This window comes from Bos javanicus, chromosome 2, assembly GCF_032452875.1.
Source record: "Bos javanicus breed banteng chromosome 2, ARS-OSU_banteng_1.0, whole genome shotgun sequence".
NCBI classification, from domain to species: Eukaryota; Metazoa; Chordata; class Mammalia; order Artiodactyla; family Bovidae; genus Bos; species Bos javanicus.
Window position 1 is genome coordinate 58,152,394 of NC_083869.1, and position 12,325 is coordinate 58,164,718.

The following is a 12,325-nucleotide window of genomic DNA, read 5'->3' on the forward strand; positions in this document are numbered from 1 at the left end:
GGAAATGGCAACCCACTCCAGTGTTCTTGCCTGGAGAATCCCAGTGACGGAGGAGCCTGGTGGGCTTCCCTCTATGGGGTCCCACAGAGTCAGACATGACTGAAGTGACTAGCAGCAGCAGCAGCTCTGAGGAAACCCATTGGCCTTACTAGAAAAAAACCTTAAAACAACTTTAAATTACTATCTTAAATATACTCAAAGAGTTTAAGGAAAACATGGACAAAAACTAGAGTACATCAAGAAAATAACATGAACAAAAATGGAAATATCAATAAAGAGAATATAAATTTTATCACTTTAGGACTGAGAAACCCTAGATCTACCTTGCTTTTATGCATCTAATCAACCCAGTCAATTCAAGGAAATCAACCCTGAATTGAAAGGACTGATGCTGAAGCTGAAGCTCCAATACTTTGGCCATCTGATGTGAAGAGCTGATTCACTGGAAAAGACTCTGGTGTTGGGAAAGATTGAAGACAAAAGGAGAAGGCGGTGGCAGAGGAAGCCTGGTTAAATGGTATCACCAACTCAATGGACATGAATTTGAGCAAACTCCAGGAGATAGTTGAGAATAGAGGAGCCTGGTGTGCTGCAGCCCAGCAAAGACTTGCAAAGAGTTAGACACAACTTACTTTCTCCAGAAGAAGGTATTTATTCTTAATGAAATATTTCTTCTATTTGCATTCTCTGCTTACAAATGGCAAATCCATGAGTTGCTTATTTATAAGAAAATCTTTGCAGGATTAGAGCTAACTCCAAAGAATCACTATTTTTTTTATGTTTTGTGAATGTAGATGGCTGCACTGATTTGTCTGCATCCTTCTGGTTTTATAAAATTTTGAATGAGGGACACATGAAAGATTTGTGGTTAGATTAACCAACTTGGAGGTCACTGAAGACTCTTCACAAATTCTAGTTTCTATCTATATGGCCATGTTCCAAGTCCTGTCTCAGGACTTGGAACGTGGCCATAATTTAAGACTTAAATTATGTCAATTAAAAAACAAAAACCACACATCATCATCACCAGAGGAAAGAAGCCAGAGGCAACTTCTAAACTGTGTTTGCCTTTTGAGGTGGACATATGCTATTTTTGCCTTTAGAGGACTCATCCCCACTTCTTCTGAGAGTGCCACCTTAATTTTCTTTAAATGACTACCTCTCAGCTCTTCTCAGTCCTTCAGATCCAGAAGATGTCAGCCTGACACCAACCACAGAAGTGGGTATGTGACACAGGCCAGCAAAGAACGCTGCACAAAGATGTGGCTCCAAGTGGGAATACATACCATGAAGTGTAACAAAAACAGCCAATGACCCCATTCTAGAGCATCTTTTCCTTCTTTCAGAACTTTTATCAAAATTTTTTAAAAAGAGCCATTCACTGTCTTTCTAAGCCTGATACTGTTGTTAATCATTGCCACCTTCAGCCTGGATGGGAGGGGAGTTTGAGGGAGAATGGATACATGTATATATTTGGCTGAGTTCCTTTATTGTCCACAGGAACTATCACAACATTGTTAATCAGCTATATGTGCATGCTAAGTTGCTTCAGTTATGTCTGACTCTTTGTGACCCTATGGACTGTAGCCCACCAGGCTCCTTTGTCCATGGGATTCTCCAGGCAAAAATACTGGAGTGGGTTGCCATGCCCTGCTCCAGAGGATCTTCCTGACCCAGGGATCAAACCTGCATCTCTTATGCCTCCTGCATTGACAGACAGATTCTTTATCACTAGCTCCACCTGGGAAGCCCTCATCAATTATACCCTAATATAAAATAAAAAGTTTAAAAAAAAATCATTACCACCTTAGAGAAAAACTTGCCTTTTAATAAAGCCAACCTAAGTGGTAAAGACACAACTGAGTGACTGAGCACACAGAACAGCAAGTGGTAAAGAATCCACCTTCAAAGCAGGAGACTTGGGTTAGATCCCTGGTTCAGAAAATCCCCTGGAGAAAGAAATAACAACCCACTCCAGTATTTTTGCCTGGTAAATCCCACTGACAGAGGAACCTGGAGGGCTACAGTCCATGGGATGGTAAAAGAGTCAGACAGGACTTAGCAACTAAACAACAATGATAAATAGTAAAACAGAGCCAAAAGTCAGAGAGAGAATTTGGTTGAGGTCATGGATCCAGCTGACCTCTCTTTCCTTTTTGATTTAAACTAGCTTGAACTGAGTTCCTGTCACTTGCAAATTAAAGAGTCCAGATCCAAGAGTATCAATAAGGTAAATAGGAACATGGGTCTTTCTAAGACCAGAAATGATTCTCCTGAGACAGAAATATGAGACAGAAAAACATGGTGACATAAGAAAAAAATCTAATCCAATCCAACTAAGCATATTTAAAAGCAGAGACATTACTTTGCCAACAAAGGTCCGTCTAGGCAAAGCTATGGTTTTTCCAGCAGTCATGTATGGATTTGAGAGTTGGACTATAAAGAAAGCTGAGTGCCGAAGAATTGATGCTTTTGAACTGTGGTGTTGGAGAAGACTCTTGAGAGTCCCTTGGACTGCAAGGAGATCAAACCAGTCAATCCTAAAGGAAATCAGTCCTGAATATTCGTTGAAAGGACTGATGCTGACTTTGAAACTTCAATACTTTGGCTACCTGATGCGAAGAACTGACTCATTGGAAAAGACCCTGATGCTGGGAAAGATTGAAGGCAGGAGGAGAAGGGGCTGACAGAGGATGAGATGGTTGGATGGCATCACCTACTCAACGGACATGAGTTTTAGTAAACTCCAGGAGTTGGTGGTGGATGAGGAGGCCTGGCGTGCAAAAAGTCCATGGGGTTGCAAAAAGTACACAACTGAGCAACTGAACTGAATTGAATCCAACTAATTGTGCTAAACTTTAATCTGCTTTGAAAACTCAACCTCTAAAAAACTATGCCTTAATTAGTGAGCTAGACCTCAATCCACCCTCTTTTTGGGCAGAATGTCTCATCTTAATCCTGAAAGTCTGGAGGCAAAACAGAGAGATATAACCAAAGAAGAAAGACAGGTCAGCCTTGGAATTACCCAGAGGCTATGAGAAAACATTAGATATGCTGAAAGAAGTGACTTTTCTTCAGTGGGATGCTAAGCAAATTTAACCTGATCTACTATGGCTTCATAGTCAATAATCCAAAATAAGATTCATAATTAGAGATGTAGTATTTTTAGGACTCTCATTTATAATGTGTAAGTATATTTTGGCATCTGGTCCCATCTCTTCATGGCAAATAGATGGGGAAACAGTGGAAACAGTGGCTGACTTTATTTATTTATTTTTTTGGGACTCCAAAATCACTGCAGATGGTGATTGCAGCCACGAAATTAAAAGACACTTAGTCCTTGGAAGGAAAGTTATGAGCAACCTAGAGAGCATATTAAAAAACAGAGACATTACTTTGTCAACAAAGGTCCATCTAGTCAAGGCTATGGTTTTTCCAGTAGTCATGTATGGATGTGAGAGTTGGACTCTAAAGAAAGCTGAGAGCAAAAGAATTGATGCTTTTAAACTGTGGTGTTGGAGAAGACTCTTGAGAGTCCCTTGGACTTCAAGGAGATCCAACCAATCCATCCTAAAGGAAATTGGTCCAGGGTGTTCATTGAAAGGACTGATTTTGAAGCTGAAACTGCAATACTTTGGCCACCTGATGTGAAGCCCTGACTCATTTGAAAAGACCCTGAGGTTGGGAAAGATTGAAAGCAGGAGGAGAAGGGGAATACAGAGGCTGAGATGGTTGGATGGCATCACCAACTCAATAGACATGAGTTTGGGTAAACTCAGGGAGTTGGTGATGGACAGGGAGGCCTGGTGTGCTACAGTTCATGGGGTCACAAAGAGTCGGACACGACTGAGTGACTGAACTGAACTGAAGTATATTTTAGAATAATTTGGTCACATTCAGTTTCAAACTCATTTTCAAAAAGGCATTATTTATGAAAGATGGAACTTTCTGTTTCTCTGTTGAACTGCATATACTTGCAAACCACCTCTTATCTATATGTCATATAAAACTAGAAATACGTGTGTACATATACAGTCCTATATTACATGTATATAAATATGCAGTATATATATATATGTGTTATCCTCTAGTGATTCAAGGAGGAGCCCAAACCATTATTTCTACTAATGAGTCATAGTGTAAATCAAATGTTACTTATCTGTGTTTTAGTTGATCTATTCTTTATAATTCATTTTCCTTTAAACACTTAAGATTCAAAACATGATGCTATAAACAGAACGCTGTTTTGTATTTTGTAGCAATTTACAGGTTTCTGAATATCTTCTGAAAGCCCAACACATTTCCTTTTCTTATCCTTATCTTGTGGGCTTTCCAGGTGGCACTAGTGGTAAAAGAATCTCTCTGCTGATGCAGGAGACTCAGGAGATCAAGGTTCAATCCTTGGGTCAGAAAGATTCCCTGGAGGAGGAAATGACAGCCCACTCCAGTATTCTTGCCTGGAGAATCCCAAAGAAAAGCCTGGTGGGCTACAGTTCATAGGGTCGCAAAGAGTCAGACATGACTGAAGCGACTTAGCATGCAGTATCCTTATCTTGTACCATGAAAAGTGTAGAAACAAGCCTCAGAAAAAGGGATGAAATAATAACATTTATATTTATGTGCATATTTGCATATATATACACACATTTATTTTTCACTTAAAATAATAGGTGCTCATTAAATATGTTTGTCATGGGTGGAGGTAGAATTTGGTAGAATTTGATAAACTGTGAGTATGGTGATGCTACATGTTGCACTCATAATTTTAGTAAGAAAACCACAGTATTCAAAATTCTATTACTGAAGCTCTAACGAACACAAAACTAAACAAGACATAAGATCTTTTCATCAAGGAACAGAGAATCAGATAATATCATGAAGCTTGAATAAGGGTCATTACCTTTGAACTAGATATTGAAAGAAGTTAGTATTTTAACAGGTAAAAATTTCAACCAGGTAAAGGAAAAAGTATAACTAAAGTTGTCAAAGCCAAAAAAACCAGATGCTGATTGCAAGAAATGGATCCCAGGGAAGAGTTAAAGTCAGCATGGGTAGTGGGATTAGAATGTTTAGGCTTTGGGGAATTTGGTAACGTAAAACTCTAAAGTTGCTCCAAAGTATCAGCTCTAGAAATGAGGAAACCAAAGTTTGAAATTGCTTGTAATTTCTCATGTGTTTTGTGTTTAAGCTGCAATGACTTTGGGGCATGTGTTCACAGTCACCGGGGATACGAAAGTTTGGAGAGTCAAAGCAAAAGTCATTTTCTGCCTTAGGGATGTTTAGGTCTGTGCTCTGCTTGGTTAATTTAAGTGCTTAACTTTTACTGGTTCACTTGGTAGAAGTTACTGCTTTAAAAAAAAAAAAAAGGAAAGAAAGAAAAAAAAAGCCACTGAATCTCAATTATTATATGACCTTTTGGGGATTTAAAAGATAGTCTTGTCGCTGGATTCAAAAGCATCCTTTGCCCTTTTAGGAAACTTTTTCTTCATAGGAGGAAAGGCTTCCCTCTCTTTATTCACAGTTGTGTGTTCTCTAATAAGTGTGCCTTTTCCTTTAGGGCTGACCTGCTTTCACTTCAGTGCATGTTGTTTTCAAAGAGCCATTTGATGTACAAGAAACCTTCTGCTTAAAAATAAAAAAAGGAAGCCCTAAGAGTAAAATAGAAAGAAAGAGACGGAGGGAAAGAGGAAAAAAAAATGGTTTTGTCATGTTTATTTTTGTATTTGGGGATCGTTGGAGAGATAAATATGTATGCAGAATTTTGCACTAAAATGATTGAACTTCCAATTAAATTGCCAATTTAAAATATGTGTCATTTGATTCTTCACTAACTTTGTGCCTCACTTTAACCAAATCAGAAGGACATAAACAAGCAAATTCCAAAGAATCTATTATTTTTTTTGAAATGCAACAAGAAAGGAAGAGAAATTATCTCTTTATAGTCTATTTAGAGAATTCAAACCCTTTCTTGTGAACACTGGAAATCCCCAGGTATATCTGTGTCCCACCCAAATATATGTTCTTTATCTTGCTCTGTGAATCTAGTAATCCTGATTTCCGGGATCTCTGCTCCAGTAGAGTTGATCTATTTATCATATATCATCAGTTCAGTTCAGTGGCTCAGTCGTGTCTGACTCTTTGCGACCCCATAGACTGCAGCACACCAGCCTCCCTGTCCATCACCAACTCCCAGAGTTTACTCAAACTCATGTCCATTGAGTTGGTGATGCCATCCAACCATCTCATCCTCTGTCAGCCCCTCTCCTGCCTTCAATCTTTCCCAGCATCAGGGTCTTTTCCAATGAGTCAGTTCTTCACATCAGGTAGCCAAATTTATTGGAGTTTCAGCTTCAGCATCAGTCCTTCCAATAAATATTCAGGACCGATTTCCTTTAGGATAGACTAGTTGTATTTCCTTGCAGTCCAAGGGATGAGATAATTTCTAGGCAGGAAAATGGGGAAAGGACAAGTGTCAAAGTCATGGACCAGCCGAATGTAAGTCTTTAAACAGATAATCCTTCCTACAAACACTTCTATGTTATTGGCCAATACTATATCACACAACCAACCCAAGTTGCTAGAAATTCTAAGAGATCAAGTTTTGTTCTGTTTTGATCTAAGCACATTACCCTAAACACATACAGTTTGTTTTTTTTGTTAATGAAAAAAATAGGAACAACTCCATCTGGGTAGATAACCAATAGTCTAGTTCACAATGCTGAACTCTAGGTGCATTATACAGTGCCTATTGCAGAGAACACACTCAATAAGAATATAATGAATGAATTAGTAGTTAAGTTAGGAACACTTACCGTGATTGTTACATTTAATTATGGGCTTTTAAATGCCTTCATCTATAGTATCTCAAAGCCCAATTAAAAGATACCAAATGACAAGTACTTAAAAAGTTGTTTAAGGCTTTATTTTTAGCACATGTAGCACAGTATCACACATGATTAGGCATTTTTTAAAGTTCTCTGCTGCTGCTGCTGCTGCTGCTAAGTCACTTCAGTCGTGTCCAACTCTGTGTGACCCCATAGATGGCAGCCCACCAGGCTCTGCCGTCCCTGGGATTCTCCAGGCAAGAACACTGGAGTGGGTGGCCATTTCCTTCTCCAATGCATGAAAGTAAAAAGTGAAAGTTCTCTACCTAATTATAATGGGAAAATTCCAAAAGAAATTGTTTTCTTTCTCTTCAAACTTATCTCAGTAGCTCTAGACCTTATCTACAGGAAAAGCATACTTTCTTTTTCTGTCCCATGTTATAAATTCTTTCCAGTTAAAAGGACAGGCTTTATTCTTCACAGAAGTTTTTTCAATCTATGTAATGGTTACTTTCTAAACAAGAAAGTGCCATTTACTTTGGTTGGAGTAGGCAGATGTAAATCTATTTTTGCTGATATCACATCTCAAGATTCTTTAGTCTTGACACTTACACATTAGTTTATGTTATCTCGTTGCAACTACGGGTTTTTCCCATGGAAGGGAACTGTGTCCCTACTACTGAATACAGAATGACTTAACTTAGATTATTCTTTAAAAAAAAAAATAAGACAGGGAACTTTTTACAAAGACATTTAAAAAAAAATAGGGAAGACTCTCTCTCTTTCATTTCATCTCTCTCTCTTTCTCTCTCTCTCTCTCTCACACACACACACACACACAGAGATTCACACACACAAAAAAAGTTATAGTAAAAATAAAGCATAAGAAAAATCCAAGTTCTGTGGAAATGAGTCCAGAAGGATAAGCCAAAATCACTAGTTTTCATATTGCAGTAAGAATAAACAATGTATATAGAACCTACTGGATAAGATAAAATATAAAAGATACTATAAAATTATTTTCCACAGCCCTCCACACTGGAGGTTTCTGGCTAGACCCACCAAGACACCAGAACTGCTGCCAGGTATGTTTAGTTGAGAATGAAGTTAGAGGATTCTGAGTTTAATGGATCTCTGTCACACCTGAATGCACAATTTCAAGTGATTTATATATATGTGTATGTGTGTGTATATATATATATATATATATATAATCTCACCAGGCATTATTTCAAGTGATCTATATACATTACCTCCTTTAACCCATATAGCATTGCAATGTCGCTGTGTTGTTATCACCATTTTACAATTAAAGCACTGAGGCTTACATCGTTTGCCCATCTGCCTGGTGGTAACGTGGCACATAAATGCAGGCATCTAGCTCTAAATCAAGGCTCCAAGCACTTTCCTGCACTGCCTCACCATGTCTACAGTGATGCAATGCTTTAAGCCACTGTATCTGAGAAGAGTCATTCTTTGGAATGATTATTAATACTTTTTTTTTTTTAGCATTACAACATTTTTATTAATACTTTATAATAAGAAAAACAAAGCTAAAAAAGAAGAAAACCAAGTGCAAAGCAGTAACAACAGGTATTGACTGTGGACTGTTTCTAAGGGTGAGCCAGAAAGGATGCCATGACTCCCAGGAAGTAGGGGCACTCAGAAATTCTTTTAATGACTTTTCAAGTATGTACTACCTATATTTCCATCAAACAGGCACCAATTCTATTTACTGCATAATAAAAACTAGTCTCCTTGCTTTTCAAGTTTATAAAGCTTAAAACACTTTGAATTCTAAGAGAATGTCATGAGTATTAAAAAGTCTAGAATGAATAATTTAGGACAGGATTGAGAGCCTGTGAATACTGGTATTACAAAGAACAATATTAAAGGATCTTTAACAATTACATCCCAGCTCTGAGGCTGTAGATTCAGATATTCTTCCTCAAAATAAAAGAGCAGGGGAAGCCTTTTACCACCCCACTAAGTAGGCTCTACATTTGTGTGGATGCAGGGGGGTGGGGTGGTATGTTGGTACATTGAGTGAGGAGTCTACTCAAACTAATTAGAGGAAAGTCTAAAGACAGAAATGGACGGGCACACCTTCCTGGCCACTAATGGTGAAGTGTAGGCATGGATCGGACAATGATCTTTCACCACCTCAGTACAGAGAATTGATTAGCAATTAGTAAAATTAGTAGAATTGATTGGCATGAGTGCCTCAGTGGAAATGATGAACTACTATTTTTCTTGTGAACTCTGATGAGTCAGGGGTGAGCACTTAGCCACACAGCCACCTACTGGGCATTTTAAATAGCTCCACTCAGCTTAGCGCTCTGTGATGTCCTAGAGGAGGGATGGGAGGAGTGGGAGGGGGCTCAAGAGGGAGGGGACACAGGTATACTTATAGCTGAGTCACACGGTTTTACAGCAGAAACTAACATAACATTGTAAGGCAACTATCCTCCAATTAAAACAATAAAAAATAAATGTAAAATGTAAAATAAAATAACTCTAACACTAGATCTACTCTTCTAGACCATTCTGGACAGCATCCCCTCTCCTCTCTTCAATAAATGCTCCAAAATAAATTATGATTTGGGCACCAAATACAGCAACCTTCTATACTCTATCAAAAGTAAATTCCAAGATCAGAAGAGTCCAAGGGAGTTTGAGAATTTCCCGGAATCAGGAATTACAAGTCTCCTGGATACACATTCACCAGAAAGAAGAAACGGAACTCCAACTACCAAGAGTCTTTGTTTTCCTTCTTAGTTACATAAGTGGGACATTTAATTTTCTATTGGGGAATGTGTTAGGAGCTTTTATTCAATTTCCACCAGACCGTGGCAATGTGAAAAGGAGTTTTCTAAGGGGTGAATCTTGCTGCTTTAAAGGAAGAATCACGGTTATAAGGGAGTCAGGGGAATCAACTTGTACCAGTTTGTCTTGGGTATTTCTGGTTTTAGCACAGAATGTCCTGTACACTAGGAAAGACAGTTTCAGCCAAAGTGGGATGGTCGGTCACCATAAGGCTTGCTTCTACACAGTAACACATAAGCATACACATTTTACACACATGCAGACACACAAAAATCTTCCTTGCTTTCCTATCCTTTCACTGGCTATTATCCCACCACATAAAATTTCTTTATAAAACCATTTTTCCTTCTTTTCCTTTCACAATAGATCCTGATGGACTTATAAAACCAAAAGTCTGAATCACTAGCAGTCTGCCCCCTCCAGCAAAAGAAAAAACAAAGCTTGCTTTCCTCAAGAGTAAGGAAAACATATTTAAAATACTCCAGAAGGTATACTTTCCACAAGCATGAGAAAGCAAAATAAAGCTGTCTGTTGAAGCATGTTGAAAGTCACTGTCTTATCTCCACAAGGGAGGGTCCCCAGGAAGTTACAGAATCATGTGCACAACACACCAAACTACATCCTTAAGTGACTTCCTGTTAAAGGGTATCACTTTGGCCTTATTTAAAATTATGTTGCTGATCAAAAAATGCACCATTGTTCTGAATTGTGCATCCAAATGTGACAAAGAGTTCTTTGAGACCCAAGAGACTCAGGGACCTCTGTATTCATTAGTCTATTGACATGAGAAAATGATAAACTAAAACTACACTGGCAGCAGTTTTGGTGTCCTGGAGGTCCTACTGAAAGGCTCCAATGTGGAGGGATGCAGGAAGTTATTTTTATCTTATTTTCCAAATTAATATTATAAGATAAAAAATTAATGAATTGAGACATGAAAAGCCCCACTGTGGAGGGACGCAGGTGGTTGTTTTTATCTTTTTTTCCAAATTAATATTATAAGGTAAAAAATTAATGAATTGAGACATGAACAGAATTTCCAGCTTCATAGACTTTTTGTGTGACAGGATCAAATGAGCATAACTTCTGGTGTCAAATTATGGACACTAAGTCATGAAAGAAAATTCCTGGAAAACAGAAAGTTGGGGTTCTAATTCTGGCAAAGGTGTCCTCCTGTGAGATCAAATTGCCAACATCCGTTGGACCATGGAAAAAGCAAGAGAGTTCCAGAAAAACATCTATTTCTGCTTTATTGACTATGCCAAAGCCTTTGACTGTGTGGATCACAATAAACTGTGGGAAATTCTGAAAGAGATGGGAATACCAGACCACCTGATCTGCCTCTTGAGAAATCTGTATGCAGGTCAGGATGGAACAGTTAGAACTGGACATGGAACAACAGACTGGTTCCAAATAGGAAAAGGAGTACGTCAAGGTTGTACGTACTCAAGTACATCAATATTGTCACCCTGCTTATTTAACTTACATGCAGAGTATATCATGATAAACGCTGGACTGAAAGAAACACAAGCTGGAATCAAGATTGCCGGGAGAAATACCAATAACCTCAGATATGCAGATGACACCACCCTTATGGCAGAAAGAGAAGAGGAACTAAAAAGCCTCTTGATGAAAGTGAAAGTGGAAAGTGAAAAAGTTGGCTTAAAGCTCAACATTCAGAAAACGAAGATCATGGCATCCAGTCCCATCACTTCATGGGAAATAGATGGGGAAACAGCGGAAACAGTGGCTGACTTTCTTTTTTTGGGCTCCAAAATCACTGCAGATGGTGACTGCAGCCATGAAATTAAAAGACGCTTACTCCTTGGAAGGAAAGTTATGACCAACCTAGATAGCATATTCAAAAGCAAAGGCATTACTTTGCCAACAAAGGTCCATCTAGTCAAGGCTATGTTTTTTCCTGTGGTCATGTATGGATGTGAGAGTTGGACTGTGAAGAAGGCTGAGCACCGAAGAATTGATGCTTTTGAACTGTGGTGTTGGAGAAGACTCCTGAGAGTCCCTTGGACTGCAAGGAGATCCAACCAGTCCATTCTGAAGGAGATCAGCCCTGGAATTTCTTTGGAGGGAATGATGCTGAAGCTGAAACTCCAGTACTTTGGCCACCTCATGCGAAGAGCTGACTCACTGGAAAAGACTCTGATGCTGGGAGGGATTAGGGGCAGGAGGAGAAGGGGACGACAGAGGATGAGATGGCTGGATGGCATCACTGACTGGATGGATGTGAGTCTGAGTGAACTCCAGGAGTTGGTGATGGACAGGGAGGCCTGGCGTGCTGCGATTGGGTTGCAAAGAGTCGGACACGACTGAGCGACTGAACTGAACTGAACTGAAGCCATGGACTTAAAAGTAAAAAGACTACACTGACCAAGAAACCAGGATCAAGCCAACTGGGGACTCCATGTGGTATCTAAAAATAACATTTTCTACTCAGATCCAGCTGATGCTCACCATAGTCTATCTAGCATGTAAAATTTTATGTTATTTCTTTTCTGTTTTTCTTTAACTAATTGCTTTTATTAAATCTATGTAAAAAATATAAATGAAAACAAATTGAAATTGATGATATTGCTAACGTGTCTAAACATCCAGCTTTTGTGTGAAATCCTCTTATGTGTTAATTTTAGCAACTCATTCAACACGTTAAAAAATAT